Here is an 18,974-nt window from a genome sequence, read left to right on the forward strand (position 1 = left end):
TGATGGAGTGAAGCCATGAAATTAGAAAGGATTACTGTGATATAAAGTATGAAAAACAACATCAACCGTCTCCTCTTTCATTCTAACAGAGAGGAGCGTTTACAAGGCATGCTTTACAAGGCGACACCTAGCATGCTCCCGTGCACGCTTACAAGTGAAGGCTGTGGAACGTTCCAGACGGCACGGAGGGAGGATACAATTTTTTTTTTTAAAGATACGGGCAAACACGCGTGAAGGCCTGCTCCAGCGCACCCTCTTGGAATCTAAAGTGCTTACCCCGGCACAAACGTCCCATCAAGGCCGGCGGTAATGCTGATGACATGGATGAAGCTTTGCAAGCCACCGTAACCTGCCGTGTGCGACTGCTCATGTCTGTCCACGCGTGTGTGTGTGTGTGTGATAGGAGCGCCTTAAAGACTGAGAGGATCAGAGCAGCTTTTCCTGGCTACGGCACAACACGATCAGAAGGAGTGTGCAGAAAATGACTAAATGTGGGATTCCCTCCCTCCAACCACTCCAACCAGTGACCTTTTAAGACAAGTCAGCCCGCTGACAGTGTTAAAGTGCAGTCGTGGAAATGTGGACACCAAAGTGCAGCCTGTACCTCATTTTTTATTGGCGGTGGGCTTATTTTCAAAATAAACTCATCAAGGCCCCGGGTCACTTCTCCTTATTCATAAAGATTGCCCGCTTTCTCACAGGCAGGCCCCAGTCAGTCAGAGTCCACAATCGCACATCCAGCTCAAGAATTGTGAGCACTTGGACCCCACAGGGGTGTGTGCTGAGTCCGCTCCTCTACACGCTCTTCACCTACGATTGCGTGGCCTCCCAGAACAACACCAGCATCATTAAATTTGCGGATGACACTACAGTCATCGGCCTGATCACTGGTGGTGTTGAAACATCATACAGAAGAGAGGTGGCGGACCTCATAGCTTGGTGTCGTGATAACAATCTCCTTCTCAATACAGATAAGACTAAAGAGATGATCATCGACCCAAGAACAAGGGAAAAGGAGCCGTATAGACCCCTGTTTATTGATGAGACTGAGGTGGAGAGGGTGAAAACCTTCAAGTTCCTTGGCACACACATCAGCGAGGACCTCACCTGGTCTCACAACACCCAACAAATTCTGAAGAAGTCCCAAAGGAGACTGTACTTCCTGAGAAGACTGAGGAAATTTGGCATGTCCACCACAATCCTGAGTTGCTTCTACAGATGCACTATGGAAAGTGTCCTTACCGCCTCCATCACTGTTTGGTACGGTAACTGTACAACACGAGATAGGAAGGCACTCCAGCGGGTGATCAAGACCTCACAGAACATTGTTGGGGCAGCCCTCCCCTCACTGCAAGACATTTATAAAACTAGAGTCCTACGAAGAACACACAACCTCATCAAGGACAGCACACATCCACAACACTCATTATTCACACTCCTACCGTCAGGCAGACGCTACAGGAGTTTGAAGTCCAGGACCACAAGGCTGGCAAACAGCTTTTACCCACAGGCCATCAGGCTTCTCAACGAAGCACTCACACACGCCGCACGCAACACACGCACACACTCATAGCACTTTAGTTATTTATTTATTTATTCATTCATTTATTTTTTTTTTTTATTATTATTTATTTATTTGTATTATTTATTTGTATTAATGTCTCTTCTGTTGTTGTTGCTTAATTTATTGGTATTTATGTTTCTTATGTTCTTATTCTTTCTTGTGTTTTCTTTCTTTTCCTGGGAGAATGAACAGAATAAGATTTTCATTGCATAGTATAACTGCTGTTTTACTATGCACATGACAGTAAAAAAAACTCTCTTGAATCTTAAGTCGACGTCAGCATCCACGGACTTTTATCAAACCCAAGGGCGTCGTTTGTATGAAAAATGGGTCTGTTTTTGTCGACGTGTTGTAGTACAGTAATCCCTCGCCACTTTGCACTTTGAATTTTGCAGCTTTATGCAATAAAAATGTATTCATTAATAAAATCATACTGTTTCATGGTTGAATACAGCCTATTAATAGTCCAGAAATATGCACATGTATTTTTTGCCAAAATTAATAGTTTTCAAGCATAAAAATGGTTAAATGAAGTCAATTACAAACATAAGGCATTCAGAAGAAGACACAGTCAAATACATTGCGATGATATGTAGTACCCTACACTGGCCACTAGGTGTCAGTAAGGTTTCAATTAGGTGTGAAGGATAATTATCGGGCCGATATGACGGAATTATGACATCATACTGATAAATGTATTTTCCAAGACAGATATTTAAGCATTTTAACAACAAAAGTTTTTAGTTTTTGTTTTTAGCTGATCTATTTTTTTATTTTGTTGTTATTTTTTGTACATGCACAGAAACATGACAACAAAAATAACATTTTATATGGAAAATGTAATTTTTACAAAAAAACTATAACTATACAAGAAAGAAAGTTGTAACTTTACAATGAAAAAAGCTGCAAATGTACAAGAAAATAATGGCTAATTATGAGGGATGCGCAATGAGGGAATTAAGACGTCATGTGCATGGTAAAACAGCAGTTATATTGCATAGTATAACTGCTGTTTTACCGTGCACATGACAATAAAACTTTCTTGAATCTTGAATCTTGAATACAGATAAATCCTATAACGTTAAAAATAGCACCGAAAACTGCAAAAAGTTTGCTAGAAACCTACGTGACGTCACACCGGCTGCTCGGAGCGTGTGCCCGAATACAGTACACCTTGCTGGACCACAGCAGGTGGCTCCTCCTCCTCTATACTCTGGTTCTCCTGGTAGTAGTGAGTGATGATTAGGGCTGGATGATATATATCTATATTTTGAAAATATCAATATTTACTTTAAGCACGATATCAAAACCAACCATATCGTTGATATAGACTGGATTTGCGCTGTATCTCCCTCATCCCTGCATGAAGGGGGGGGGGCGGGCGGTAGGGGTGGAGCAGAAGCCCGGCAGCTCCAGTTGAAGCGAGAGCGTCTGCGGTGGAAGAATTAGTCTTGCAAGGAATAAGTGGTAGCTCAGTAATGTGGAGATACTTGGAATTCAGAGCATAAAAAATATATTTTCCACCACGTTAAAACTTGGCAGCAAGTCCAATACGAGGAATGTGTGGCGCTACGTGCTCCTGTCTCGTTCGTCATGAAAGGAAAAACAAAGGGTGTGCTATTATAAAGAGGTGTCCTATCACATTGCCAAGATATGGTACCTGCTGATACGTAGATATGTACCTGTGGAAAAAACGGCTTTAGAAAACTGCTGAAGAAGACGATGAAGACTCGCCATGTCCAGCTAGTTTCACAGTCACTATGATTTAGCACAAGCTCTAATGTACCAGGAAGTCAGACTGACAATCGCTAAGCCTGATGCACTTGACAGGTTGGTGTTCCTGCCACAAAATAAGGAAATGCTTGTGTCTTCTAATAATGGTTACCTTAAAAATAATACTGCTCAATTTCAACTATTTATGAGTTGCTGACATTTTAAAAGTTCCTCTTAAACCGAGCAGTCCTTCATATTTTGTTCTTTTGTTATTAGCTAAAGGTTTGATATAAAAAAGATTATATTTGACTATTTCTGTATTTATTTCCAAAAGAGAATGGACTACTTTGTTGAAGAGCCTATTTTTATATCCGATTTTTTTAATGTGCATCTTGCACAAAGCTTTCAAATTTCAAAAAACATCCTCATGTTAAGTATTTATTTTGCAGATTTGGCTTTGATTTAGTCTAAAATCACTTTGTTTAAAAAATATCGAGATATATATGGTACACCGATATTCAACCTAAATGTATCAGGATATACGTTTTGGTCCATATCGCCCAGCTCTAGTCATGATATCTGATTAGCACAAATCAACAGGTGCAGTTGGTCAAATCCTAATTTGTTCCAGTCCTGCTTACATCCAGGTGTGTACAAACTACATAAAAAGTGAATATAAAACGTTATCGGTATCATATCGGTCTTGAGAAGCAGAACATTATCAGTATAGGTTTGAAAAAAGATATCGTGCATCTCTCGTCTGAATGATTTCACAACAGTATACGGGCTAAGGTTATGTGTCTATATCTGAAACCCCGAGGTCGCTTCTTGTCTGCCCCCCCACTCAGCTTCCCTTAGCACCACAACACAGGTACAGCAACACACACAAGCATGAGTCTTATTTATGTTTTATTTTCTCTTTTTATGTCCACTGTATTGGGTAATAGGAACATAAAGGTGACTATAGGGGTGTTATTACATGTCAGGAGGGCTCTAATAATGTTTAAAAAGCGTAATTAGTAGGTCATAAACAGGTTTTCTATGTCTTATTTTCTCTTATTATCTCTACTATATCGGGTAATAGGAGCAGAAAGGTGACTATAGGGGTGTTACTGCATGTCTGGAAGGCTCTAATAATGTTAAAAAGCGTATTTAAAAAGGTTGTAAACAGGTTTTCCATGCTCTAACTATGACAATATTCCATTTACAAACAATGGAATCCTACTTTGCAGAAATTCACTTATCACGGTCAGATCCGGAACCAATTAGTTGCAATAAACGAGGGATTAGTGTATTGTGAACTTCATCATTTTGGTGAGGCAGAAACATAACTACTGTCTAGTTACACAACATGAAAACACTGACTTCCACAGAAACTAACAAAATGTACCCGTTTTATTACATTTTTGTAGACTGTTAGCCACCGAAAGAAAGATTTGCGACCCTGAGTGGAAAAACTTTGTACATCCCTGGTGTGGACAGATAATTGGAAGACAAATACATGCTTATTCAAGTACACACGACAAACACACACTGCAAGGAGGAGACACTAAGCGCGTGCGGTCAGATTTAGAAGCAGGGATCAATGAGAAATGTAGAAATCAATGAGCTTAGCGGAGGGGAATCAATGGCGCCTAATCGGGATGCCGATGGCCCGGGTAAAAACAATTAAGAAGGAAGAAAAATGTTTAACCACCGTAAAAGCGCTCCCGCGCCCCCACTGCTCCGTTTGAGGATCTAAAGACCGTCTTTCAACATTTTCACCCTAATTCAGTGGTCAGCATTCACACGCCTGCCATGTCTAACCCGTTAGTAACCTAACTCCACTTCAAAATAACATTTCATTTTCAGAATAACAACAACACCACACACACTTTTACGTTGTGTGTGTGTGTGTGTGTGTGTGTGTGTGTGTGTGTGTGTGTGTGTGTGTGCGAAAGAGAGAGACAAAGAGAGAGAGACGACACCGGGGTTTCCGAGGCCAATCGATAGCAGCAGGCTCGCTTACGACCCTGCGGTTTCTGCCGGCGAGGCTGGCGGGCTGGAAATCAATGGGTCGGGCCAATAACTCAGGATGGTGTGTGGATTAGTGGAGTGTCAACTAATCAGAGAGTTAGTGAATCTGACACGCCACCTATTAACCTATCGATATGACACTTGGCGCTGACACGCAGACGCACGCGCCGATGAGCACACGTGCCGAAAAGAAGAAGAAGAACCGGGCAGTTCAAAACTACGCCTGATTTGTGGATGCTTTTATTGAAATGTCGAGGGAAAAGTGTGTCAGTACATGAGAGTCACTTTGGCGTCAATTACAGACGTGAGAGTCTCGAACACGCTTTTTACTGAATCAAGTACTACTGTCTGTTAACTCGTTCACGTACTCACCTCTGCTACCGCTAAGTAAAACAAGGAAGACTCCACTTTCATTGGCTCACTGATACTCGACGAAGACTTGACTTTCACTGACCCACAGGTAGTCAACAAAGACTTGAGTTTCACAGAAACACGGGTGCTGGGAGAAGACTCCAGTTTCATGGACTCACAAACACTTGAGTAAGGCTGGAAGATTACTGACTCACGGGTGCTGGAAGAAGACTGGAGTTTTTACAGACTCACAGGTACTTGGCAAAGACTCCAGTGTCTCTGACTCACGGGTGCTCCAGAAAGACTCGAGTTTCACTGATTCACAGGTGTTCAACAAAGACTAGAGTTTCACTGATTCACTGGTACTCGACAATGACCCAAGTTTCACATACTCACAGGTACTCAACCAAGACTAGAGTTTCACTGACTTACAGGTACTCAATGAAGACTTGAGTTTCACTGACTCACTGGTGCTGGTCGTAGACTGGAGTTTCACTGATTAACAGACACTTGATGAAGGCTCAAGTTTCATTGACTCACGGATTCTCTTTGAGCATCTACAGTTTGGCTGCCAATCACGTTGCACATGTGCTCTGTGAATCATGTACCCGAGTACACATAGTGTATACAAACAAGCATTCACACCGACGGACATATTGGAGTCTGCGATGAAGCTAACATGCATGTTTGTGGGGTGTAGGAGGAAGTGAGGACTACTCAAGAAAACCCACACTAAAATGCCCCACTAGCAATTCCGGCCGTGGACATGCGAAACACTAGACCACCAGGCCCACTTTTAACAAACCTAACTTTTACTTACTTTTACTTAACACAACAAAAAAATATACGGGGGCCACTTGATTTGATATTCTTCACCTTGTGTTGATGTGATTATGTCAGTCAAACACGAGCAGTTCAATACTGAATATTTACCTCAACTTTGTGTTGTAGCTGACAAAGCAGGCATGCTATCTTACTGTGAACCCCCCCACATTAGCACAGATTTCCTTTAACTTGACCCTCCGCGCTTTTCGACATGAGCACAGACGGAAAACTCCTGGCCTCGGACCAACGTGCTTGATGACCCTGCAGTGCGATAAAAGCTACGATCATTCGGGTTGTGTTTCTTGCGGCATCTGAAACGACCACATGGCCGCTACTGCTCTCAACTTTGACCCGCCAGCAGCGTTTGAGACCTCCACGTGTTTTTATCAATGAGTCAGCCGACATCACAATGGTTCACAATATTCTCTACTCTTTTTGTGTTTGGGGGGTGAGGGCGAGCAAATGGAGATTATTTTGTGGAGTGGGGTGGGGTAATTCCATTGAAGATGCTGTGAAATAACTTGATTTGGCATGTGCCTATACAAGGCTGCACAAAAGCCTCCAGGACTGCATTCACTGACGAGGCAAAGCCACGGACAAAAACACCCAGTAAGCGTGCGTGCGTGCGTGTGTGCGTGCGTGTGTGCGTTACGAGCAGCTGCAATAAGGTACAAGAACAAAATCACCTAAGAGCACAGAAACAAAACAGTGAAGACAAAGTGTTATTAACTCATTCAATGCCAAAGACATATTTATACCTTATTTTGAAACCCAAACACTCACTCCCAAAGACTTATTTATATGTCTTACGTTTTTTTTAGGCAAAACATGGCGATGACGCAAATGCACAATTAAAGAGGTCACTTTTCATGCAGGTTTAAGCCAAAAAAACAGTCACAAGGTGGCAGAAGTGCATTTGATAAGAGCTAAGCATGGATCTTCCGCATGTATTGACGCACTCCACAGTAAGGAGGAAGTGAGAGCGCATGGAGGAGAGTAGTGTGCAGAAGGTTACGTATTGTAGGGACATTTTAGTGCATGCACACGGGTGCACATGCACAGTTTAGTTCCAATTGAGAAAACTGTAAATAGTTGATGGTGTTCTATTTGTAAATACATTCTTTTTTGTCTTGTTGATGTTGGTATAGTTGTTTACATATTTGAGCTGTCACAAGAGCAAAAAATGATTGTGTGAAAGTGAAAGTTATGCTTGAAATGTATCTTTTCACAATAAGCTGGTTTTCTCCCTTTTTCGTTGGGAACTGATATTTTCCTCAAACTTACCTATGTTCTACTGCTGAATAGTAAAAAAAAAAAGGAAAAAGGTAGAAACAAACATTTTTTTCTGATGAAAGCCAGGAGTCTAATGTTTCTATTGGTAGGTTCCATGTTTATAAAGCCATACAACACAATGTTCTGTGTGCATTGAAAGATCAGTCCAAATGGTCTAAAATGGCCGCTACTGAAGGGGTTGAATTTGGAGAAATGTCTGAGTTAATGATTACAGTCCAAAGTACACATCGTTCTTATGCAATAAAAGAAAACGTCAGGTCAATAAGAGGAGTGATGCAACATGGCAGGTTACAGCCGAGCAAAGAAAAGGCGACGGAGGAGGCGCACGGAGGCGGGCGGAGGGCCGGCGGGCCTCCCACACGGGCCGGATTAGGAAACATATGCAGGCGAGTAGCCAGAGATTAAGGGGTGAAGGAGAGCCGCAAGCAGGCGAAGAATGTTTCGGGGGGCTAAAAAGGGGAGGAATAGAAAACAAGTGCTCGCTCAACTAGACGGATTTCCACCCCGCTTTCATCCTCCCGCCCCTCCCTCATCCACCTCTCACTCACCTTCATCTTTGAACCGGAGGGACCAAAGGACGGCCGTGGAAGGATGCAAGGAGAGGAGAGGGGCTGTTGGCTGACAGCAATCACTGCAAACACACACACACACAATAAAACTCACTTTTAAAAATGCTTCTATTACAATTAAAATGCTATAATTTCAAAAGTATCATTTGATTTTTTTTTAAGTTTGCACATGAATAATGTAGGTCAAAAGCATATTCATCACCTTTATTATCTAATCTGTCATTTATTTATCTAAAAAAAATAACAATAAAACTCTTACATTTGTAGTTGTTTATACTTGATACTTACTGTGTTTCTAAAAATGTGACCGTATACACCATAAATAAGTACAACATAAAAATACAATTTCCCTTCAGGGATGAAAAAAAGCAACAACAACAAAAAAAGTCTACTATAAAGAATTATAACATTTATTGCAAAAAAACTGAGATCATATTTCCTTCATATCAAATTGAATTTTTCTTTATTTAAATTGTTCAAGGAAAAAAATGATGAAAATGATTCATGCCAATTTAGGTTTCTGTTGCTTTAATAAAACACACAAAAAATAATGATGTTGAAAAAAAAAACACAAAAAATTAAAAGAAATTATTCACTTACCGGAAACACACACACACACACACACACACACACACACACAAAACCCCAAAAATGGCATAAAAAATGGAAACAGATGTCTATTTGTGTCTTAAAAAACAAATGCATACATTTTCAACGAGAATGAGTATTTTCTTATATTCTGTGTGTGTGTGTGTGTGAGACAATGAAGCATCCAGCAGCGTCTGTGCATGTGATGGGGGCAGGTTGTAGGTCAAGGTCATATGATACTTGGCTGGTGGAGTGATGGAGGAGGAAAACGGACAAACTTAAAAAAAGATGGAAAAAGTTAATATTGGAAATGATTCATGTCTATTTAGGTTTTAATCTCTTTAAAAAAATAAAAAACAAGACACACACACACACACACAAAACGTAAAAAATGGCATAAAAAAATGGGAAAAATAATATTGGAAATGATTCACGCCTATTGAGGCTCCACTCTTAAAACAACACAACTGCATACATGAAAATGACTATTTCCTAATATTGTGTGTGTGTGTGAGCGTCCACCAGCATCCGTGCACGTGTTAGGAGGAGGTTGTAGGTCAAGGTCATGTGACACTTGGCCGGCCAAAGACGGAGGGATGGAGGAGGAGAGATGACAAACACGATGAGTTTGCCTTTCCAACTCAGAATGTCTTTAAAGTCTTGGTTTTATTTGAAATAAATCATGTTTTAAAACATGTTTCCTCCATCTTGCCTTTGCTACATTTGTAACGACCCTAGAGGTCAACCCTCGGTAGATTTGCTCAGACATCTGGTGTGACGTTGACTTGTGACCTCACATTCAAAGCAGCTGGACACCACGGACGTGTGACTGTGTGTGTGATGAATTGGATTTATCCGCTGGCTTTGAAGGAGGTCAAGCCGCTTGTTACCGCCGTGCAACACGCCACAACATTATTGATCAAGGCAGCAGCGATCGATTGCCGTCGGCGGCCCTCATGCACTCATCACATGCTGCTTCTTCATTACCGGGGGGTTAATATCTCATTAGCTGCCATCATCACCACGGCGACAGCCACTGAACAGCCCCGCTCGTCAACGCATTGCCGGCATCAACGGGCTGTGTGGGATTATTGGAAATCAATTCAAGAGGAGTCGGTGTTGTTTCCCTGTTGTGTTATTTATCCACGGACATGAGACAAACACTGATTTTCTTGTCCGGGATGATGACGGGCGTCTTCTTGAATTAAACCTTTACGGGAATGAGGGTGGGGCATCATACTTACAGCTGTTATCGCTTCTTTGCCCACAGTGGACCACGCTGATGCTGATGGAGGTGATGGGGGGTGGGGGTGGGCAGCGGCAGCAGCAGCAGGGCTTCTCTTATCAGGCGGTGGACACTCCTGATCCTTATTAGCTACGGAGAAGATGCTATTAAACAACCTGGCTGCAGCTTCACACACGCCAACAAGACAGCAAAAACAATCACTCACATATTGCCAAGCTTCAAATGTGCCTTCACACACACACACACACACACACACACACACAGTGATCAATGCGAATGGCAAGCTGCTTCCTGTAGAAACACGTTCATTTGACGTCCGTAGAGTGGTGTAACAGCCATGAATTAGCCTACGTAGCTTCAAAGCAAAGTATAATTTGGTTTTCATGCTGACAGCAGCAAAGAGACGCACGAGGGGCTGCATAAAAGTATCACTTTTTCTTTTTTCTGTAGTCAAACAAGCTACTTACCGGCTAATGACATCCAAAGTGGCACGTATATATAGTATATTAATATATAATATTGTGTATCGAGGGAAAGGCTTCTTGAGACGTCATCTGTACTTCTGTAAAGAAGGTGTCGGACGTTTCGCTCCTCATCCGAAGAGCTTCGTCAGCGAACTAATAAGTGCTGGTAGCCTAGGCCTTAAATACAGTAAGAGTGGGCGGAATTGGTGTGCCAATGCCCTCCTCCTATTGCTTCCTTACACTAAGCCTGGGCGGAGTTGTAGTATAATCCTCTCCTGCTATTAGCACCTCCGATAAAAGGTTCTGTTGTTCTGTTGTTTGTCAAACAACAGAACCCATCATTGAATCGGAATGGTGGTTTGAGGTTTAATTTGGACCCTGTGTTCAGCAGGTTACTGAGACCAAAACCCACAGCTCTTAGTCTTGCAAATGAGGTGGAGCCAGGGCCGAGCCAGAACAATAGATGCTAACTAGCCAGTATCAGAGTTGTTCATACCCAACTCAGGGAGCGACACTTCCCTTTTATCGGAGGTGCTAATAGCAGGAGAGGATTATACCACTACTCCGCCCAGGCTTAGTGTAAGGAACCAATAGGAGGAGAGCATTGGCACACCAATTCCGCCCACTCTTACTGTATTTAAGGCCTAGGCTACCAGCACTTATTAGTTCGCTGACGAAGCTCTTCGGATGAGGAGCGAAACGTCCGACACCTTCTTCACAGAAGTACAGATGACGTCTCAAGAAGCCTTTCCCTCGTTGGACAACTCCTGTACGACTGAGAGCCTACACAGACATATAATATTGTGATTATTATATTGTGAAGTTCTCGGACACAGGAGGGTTTTGGGGGCGAAAGGTTTGAAATATTTGAATCTTTACAAAAATCTTTTGTTAGATCATATAGCTATGGAGAGAATGTCTGCTGAATCTAAAGAACAAATGTCAGAATTTCAGTCTATATGGGCACCAATAATTAAGTCCCTGACCTGACTCTCGGGGGGGTGAGGGCGTCTGTCTCTGCCCCTGGGGGTCTCGTTTGTCTGGCATGGGGTGTGGTCCTGGTCGCTGGGTGGCCCTGGTACCTCGGGGGCGGGCGGGGCGGGCTTGGTGTCCCGGGTCTTCTTTCCTGCGGGTGCCGGGCGCCTACTGCTGCTGGGGGGGCCCGTGTGCGGCTGGTGGCGCTTGCTCTCCCTCGCTTCCTTTGCCTCTAGGGGTGGGGCGGGGTCTGCCCTGGGCCCTTCTGCTCGGCTGCCGTGTGGGGTTGTCCGGTGTGGGGTGTGGGGGCCGGCCTCTCGCCCGGGTGGGGGCGCGGGTGCTTGAGCCCAGCTGCCCCTGCGGAGCTATCTCCCCTGGGTGGGCGGGTGGGTTGGGTGGCCCCTTTTTAATTTTTTTTTATTTTATTTATTTATTTTATTTTACTTTATTTTACCAATTTATGTGTATGGTGTATGTGTGACAGGTGGGAGCTGCTTGTTGTCCTCCGGCGCCTGTGGCTGTCCCCCGGGTGACTGGGGGCGCGGAGGTGGGAGTCGCGGATGTGTGGTTTGGGCTCGGGATGGGGGGTGCGTGGTGCTGGGGTGGGGGGATCCCTTGCTTTCTCCCTTCAGGGACGGGGCCGCTGTGGCTTGGTGGGCGGGGGGTGTGGGGGGGCGTGGGCGGGTGGGCGTGTGGGTGTGCGTGAGGGTGGGCGGCGTGGTGTTCTTCTGCGTGGCGCTGGCCGGGATCGGCAGGGGGGTGCTTGCTCGGGGGTGGGGCGGTCGGGGTGGCTTTGGCCGGGGGCTTGGGGGTGGAACTGGCGGGGGGCCCCTGCTACCTGCTGGTGTCTGGCTGGTCTCTGCTTCCTGGCCGGCGGTTGTCTCCCTCCCTCCGGGGTTTCTCCCTTGGCGTGTTGGTGGATGGGCGGGGGGTGGAGTGGTGGCCGGTCTGCGGCGTGGCGGGGAGCGGGGGGGCACTCCTCTCGTGGGCCCTGTCGTGCGGTGCTTGCTTCTCTGTCCCTCCCTGGCGCCTCTGTCTTACGTGCTTCGTGGGTGTGGCCGTGCTCCGCTCTATGTGGGGTCCGGTGCTCTTGTGGTCGTCGTAGTGTTGCTCCCTTGCCAGCCGTGGTGGTATGCGGGGGGCGCGTGGGCGCGGTTCCCGCTGTCGTGGTGGCGGTCGGATCTGCCTTGGGGCGTGTGGCTGGTCCGTGGTGTTTGGCGGTTTGGGGGTGGCGCTGTGGACGCTACCTCCGGTGGGGCTCCGGTGTTGGGGGGCGCTGGGGGTATCGCCTCTGGGGGGGTTGTGTGGCCGGGTAGGGCCTGTGGTGTGTCCTGCTGCCTGTGGCTTGCCCGAGCCTGGGCTGTGGTGGGTGGCCGGTCGGTCACGTGTCCTTGGTTTGGGCGGCGTTAGGGTATGGGGCCCCCGTCCTTCCTGTTCCACTGCACCACCTCACATCCATATAGGACTTTGGGGGGTGGCCTATGGTCGGGCGTGGTTGGGGAGGGGAGCTCCCTTGCGGGGCTCCTTTGCCCTGCCGTGCCACTGACCTGTTGCCCCCCAATTTTAATCGCAGAGTAGACACTCAGTAGGGTTTGGGGGGGCTGGTCAGGTGAGAGGCCCTCCGAGCGGCAGCTGTCCCCCGATTTTAATTGCATCATTAGCTATCATCCACATACACCCCTATCATACACATGCACACAGATACACCCCTCAGGGACACAGAGACCAGCTCTTCATAGCTGTCCTCTTTTATTTTATGTTATTTATTTATTATTTTTTAATTGCATAATAGACACAATCACACCTTATCACATACACGGGTGGGGCGGGCTGGATTGGGGTGCCTCGTGCCTGTTCCGCGGCGCCTGCCCGCCAGGGTCGGGGCTTGCGCCGGGGGGTGCGGCTTGCGGTGCTTCCCCTGGACTGACACATGCCGCGGGCGCCTCTGCGCTCTTGGGTCCGGTTCGGCGTTCTCCGGGTGGCGTTGCCGGTGCTGCGGGTGGCCCGTGTACCGCCGCGGGGGTTTGTGGTTGCTGCGCTGCGGTGGCTGCTGGGGCGCCAGGCCGACTGGTGGGTTGGGGCTTGGTCATGCTTGCGGGTACTGTGGGCCTGGGTGGCGGGGTGGGGGACTTGTACCCTGGGGCCGGGCCCACTGGGGGGGGGGGGGGGGGGGGGGGGGGGGGGGCGTTTGTTGGCGCTTGGGCGTTTGTTGCCGTTGCGCTTTGTGCTCTGCTGGGCCGCTGTCTGTGTCATTGCCTCCCCCGGTCTGTCTGCGGATTTGTCGGTGTTGGGGCTCCGGTGCGCGGGTGGTGCGCTGTCGGCTCTGGTGGCATGGGCCTGCTCTGGCTTCTGGTGGTTGGTGGGGTCCGTTGGCTGGTCTGCTGCTCGTCTCGCCTTCTCGGCTCTGGTGCTTGGCCTCCCTGCAGCTTGGGGTGCGGTGCTCCCGCTCCCTCTCCGGGGGTTTGTTGAAGGCAAAATCACAAATGATCAATGATCACATTGAAAAAGTAAAAAGCATCAGTATCAGTATCATCAATAATGGCTGCGTAAGTACTTGGTATCGGATTGATACCCAGGTGTGCAGCATGGCATAAAGTTGCGTATAATGTACAGTGTGTGGTAAAGCGTGTCGTTGCTCGGCAACCATTCAGCGTACTTTTCTTGAACAGGGTGTGATTAAAAACGAGACGGGTCGCATGGCCACCCCAGGAGACGGGGGGCTTAGGTGTGTTCGGGGTGGTTGGGAGTGATGAGAGGCCATAATGGCAGAGTGGCTAGCTGACCTTTGACCCCGGGGTCACGGCGGGGGGGTTGTGGATGACGAAAGGGCAATGGATTGGAATTAAAAGACACTCATCACGTCATGGCAGCAGACACATTTGCTGTGTTTTTTCCATAGAAAATGCACTTTTTCTAAATATATACTGTATGAACAGATTCCATTTGTTGCACACACACAACAATAAAACATCATATTGTATTTTATCATCTGTGTGTTTAATGTACATGTAATTCAATGCAAGTGATCCAGTCTGTTGGCTATATTATAGTCCATATTTATCCATTCTAGTCATGCTGTTTATGACTCATAAAACAAATATTCCAGTCAATTTATGATATATTTATTTTGGTTGTCAAAATAAATTAACCATGCATTAAAATCATATGTGTTTATTGTGTCAATAAATTAGAATAGAAAAAAAGATAAAAGATATGAAAAAAAAGATTTTTGTACATTTGCTATATAAGATAAGATTTGCTACATAATACTAATATTATACAGTATATCATATGATTTGAAATAATACGCAATTTAAGGTTGGGTTTGTATCCCTGCATAAATAATAACAAATAAATGCATGCAATTCAAATCAGTGTTGAAAACAATTAATATATACAGTTCATTAAAAAAGGCTCTTTTATTTAGTACGCTTATAAATCAAAAGCTTGCAATTTTAGGAAAATGAAGTGTTTGGTTTTAATTTAGTGTCTTAAAAACAAGCATGTTTCCATCGCAAAGAAAAAAAGAATGTGCGTAATGAAATAGCACGTTGCACGTTTAAGAAGACATTTGCAGGAAACGTTCAGCACAAACGCCGCGTGTGCTCGTGGCTTTTGCAACACACCCATTGATCGCTTGCAGCAGCAGCAACGTGTGTGAATTTTTGGCGATGAAGCACGTGAAAGACAAAGAAATGAGAGTGATGTCAGCAGCAAAAAGACCCCCCCTTCCCTCCCCTTTCAGCCTTTTCACTGATTTGTCACCATCATTAATATTATGATGATAATGATGATTATTATGATTATGATTAAGTCAGTGTTGCCCCCATTTGCAGATCAATAAGATCGTTAGCTTCACTTTAAATGAAGTCCTCAGTCGATAACAATTAGACTGCATGAAGCGGGCGCATTTAAAGAATCATAATAACAATTTAAAAAAAAATTTCATTGAGGAAAGTTAAAAGTGCACATATTAAAAAGTGACTCTGTGATTGATTAAGTAGCCTGTGACCAGCCCGGGCTTCAACACATTTGAACTGAGCAGAAAAAGAATACTACTAAAACATTTAAATGACAATAAGGAAATACAAAGGTGCCTTATTGTGACACCAGCCAAATAAAATGATCTTTGTACACTCGATTACATCACATTTACACCACTTGCTTGCACACATTTTAAAAATAATATTTTAATCATGGTTTACTAATAATTATTGCTATAATTGAGAACGATCATATAACATAATATAAAATAAGGGAGTAAAGTTTGACAGAAAAATACAATAGTAGATGCTAATAAAAATCCTGTATTATAAAAAGAATCCTTGTGTGCCAGTGTTATCATTGTTTTTTTCAAGGCTGAAGGAGATGCCGGTGTGCCCAATGAAGTGGGCAGTGAGTGCATGATAGAAATTAAATGGCTAAATGCATACAGAATGTATACAGTATCTATACAGCATGTATACAGCATGTATACAGCATGTATACAGTATCTATACAGCATGTATACAGCATGTATGCAGTATCTATACAGAATGTATACAGCATGTATACAGCATGCATACAGAATGCATACAGTATCTATAGAGCATGCATAGAGTATGGTTGGTTGAGAGGGTAAAAAAGCCTAAAAGAAGCTGGGTATATTTTTCTCTTGGTGTGCAAACTTGTAAGGAATCAAAGAGTGTGTTCTTGTCCACTTGCACTGTGTCTCCGAGGAGGACGCGGGTGCAGAAAGAAAGCGTGTGTGTTGGGGGTGTGTTCAGAAGTGGAGCTAACGGGGGTTGCGTGCGTGGTGGAAGGACGGCGGAGAGAGAAAGAACATCGGGGCCGGGAGGAGGAGGATGCGGGAGGTGAAAAGGAGGAGGCGTATTAAACGCCGCAAGCACGCCCCCCTCACCGAAACCCCACCACCCACACCCACCGTGTCCTCGGCACGTGTCACCCCCCCTCCCTCACTCTCCTTCCGAAAAAAAAAGGAGCTGGAGGCCCATCTGGCCTCTTGGACCCAGCCAGCAAAGAAAAACGCAAGACGCTGACACAGAGCAGGTGAGAAAGGAGATGCACAAGCGACATTCCCACTGGGTCTCTCCCTGGATGCTGACTTTTAAGGCCCTCTGCAAGGTTCCGTCAGGAGGCGAGGTGACGGCCGCAAAGGTGGAATAAGTTGGGAAAAAAAGAATGTGGATAATGAAGTGAGACAATAAAACACACTCACTTTTAATCAATACGCATCCTTCACACTGCACTCAGCATCTTCCCTGTTGCCATGAAGATTCAGCAACCACACACAAGCAGGTGATGAGGCTCAGCATCCCGCGAGGAAGTCATTTACGGCCGGGAGGTCTCCTTCTGGTACTTTTGTAGAAGACGACAGCAACAGCATCCGCCAAGAAGGTCTAAAAGTTCTGGTGACGTGAACAAAACGGCCACATGACGCGTCCCGCAAAATTTGTCTGGAATTGTTGAGGACACAACTTCCTCGGAGGGGGGCCAAAACCAAAACATGAGCTTGAGTAACTGACCTTTAATGGCGTTACGGCACCAGGAAGAGAGGTCACGTTTGAAGGAGTTCATTCCTCTTCTCCCACGAGAGCACACTTCCTGTACGACGCCAGCAGAAAAAAACATCCTCAGTGTGTGTCTTCACCGGCAAAAACGTGGATGCACATTTTAAAGTCACCTCTTGCGGGGCTAACACGAGCAGTGAGGACACAAAACTGTCAGAGTTGGAAGACAAGATCACATGACGTTTCTTGTCTTTGCGTTCACAAAATTCTTAAGTTTAAGACTTAAAAGGAAAAGTGCACTTTTGTTTGGAATGTAGCCCATTATCCACAATCCTTATGTGAGACATGAACACACACATCTTTCTCTTTTCTGTGCCTTCTAAAGACAGACAAAAAGAGGGAGATAAGAATGCATATAATGGCCACACCTATTCCACCTAGAAAACCTTCTGAGAAAAACCTCCAAAAAGTGCCAATAAGAATCAATTGACAAAAAAAGCCATTCAAAGATCATCTTTACGACAGGGGCACTCTGCCTCTTTTTAAAACCTACTGCAAAGATCCTTAATATCAAAGATCCTCAACATAACAGAAGTGCTCAGCTGTTTTGAAGGACATACTGCAAAAATGCAAGCCAAAGATCTTCTATATGACAGGAGTTTTATTCTGTTTTTCGGGACTTATGGCAAAAACAAACTCTATTCAAAAATTCAATAAAAAGTGCACTTTTCCTCTCGGTGCTGTCAATCTACCTGACATTACTCCCGATGATTCTCGTGTATGCAATAGCGTGCTGCATGACAGCCTCGCGCGCGCCCAGTGGCCAGATGCTGAAACTCCAAGCTTCGTCAACATGGAGGAAGATGCGTTTACTAGAAGCAGTCTTCTTCTTCCAGGGGTGGATCTAGCTTTTTTGAAAAGGGGGGCTGGAAATGGAGCAGGGGGTCTTGGGGTCGTCCTCCAGAAATTTTTTAAAAATTAGACCTTATTTCCTGCAATCTGGCGATATCTGAGGCCAATTTTATGTCCTTAATTTCAAGAGTTTGTTGTTATTTTTATCCTTGGAATATATCGTTTAAGCCAAAACATTCTACTTTAAATTACTGGTACTAGGAGAAACCCATTTTAGCGTTTTATTGTGGCAAAAAAAATCGTGGATGGGGAGGGGGGGGCCACACCCCCCTCTAAATCCGCGCCTGTCTTCTTCTTCTTCCTCAGTACGGCTCTGACCAAGCAGGAGAGTTTATTTATTTATTTGATGTATGTATTTATTTATTTCACTGTTGAATGATCGGATAGGATATCAATCTTTTTTTTTAAATAAAAGACGAAATTGTGACCAAAATTCCATTTGATAGCAAATGAATAATAATCCTGGTATTTATCATAAAACATTTGATGTTGTATTGTCAGAGGAGCTTTTTGTTTTTTTGGTGGCACTTTTACGGTCTTTGTATTTAATTTTGCCTAGTCATATTTAATTGTTTATTCTTTTTATTTGTCCGCATTCATTTTTTGATTTTAAAACTAAAATGAGCTCATTTTTCTGTATTTGCTCATATGAATGATTTAATATTCAAAATTGTATACTTTGTTATGTTGAGTCTAATATTGTAAATAATAAATATAACTGTAAAATATATATATATATATATATATATATATATATATATAAATGTGAATGTAATAAAAACAAAGTATCATATTTGTTGTATATAATAACATATAACATTTATCTACGCCGTTCTTATTTTTACTAGAATTATGTAGTGCTTTAAGTCTAAAAATAATTGTGAGCACATCTGTTATTAACAGGTAATACAAAAGAAGAGAACTGCACAGCTCTGTGTCATCCCTCAG

At 44.4% G+C, this 18,974-nt stretch overlaps 1 protein-coding gene across 5 annotated transcripts in view; it reads right to left on the reverse strand.

The window, feature by feature from the left end:
* The window catches only part of LOC129173191 (POU domain, class 2, transcription factor 2), an 88,531-nt gene that overhangs the window by 66,115 nt on the left and 3,442 nt on the right, over positions 1–18,974 (reverse strand). For 3 of the 5 annotated variants that reach the window (XR_008567189.1, XM_054763883.1, XM_054763879.1), the window contains exons 2-5: positions 17,130–17,208; positions 16,823–17,012; positions 10,164–10,294; positions 8,311–8,393 (exon numbers count right to left, since the gene is read on the reverse strand). The gene's annotated coding sequence lies outside the window, so the exon portion shown is untranslated. Of the gene's footprint in view, positions 1–8,310; positions 8,394–10,163; positions 10,295–13,408; positions 13,747–16,822; positions 17,013–17,129; positions 17,209–18,974 lie in introns of those variants that run through there. The other 2 variants (XM_054763881.1, XM_054763880.1) reach the window with 2 other exon arrangements.

This window comes from Dunckerocampus dactyliophorus, chromosome 20 (assembly GCF_027744805.1).
Source record: "Dunckerocampus dactyliophorus isolate RoL2022-P2 chromosome 20, RoL_Ddac_1.1, whole genome shotgun sequence".
NCBI classification, from domain to species: domain Eukaryota; kingdom Metazoa; phylum Chordata; class Actinopteri; order Syngnathiformes; family Syngnathidae; genus Dunckerocampus; species Dunckerocampus dactyliophorus.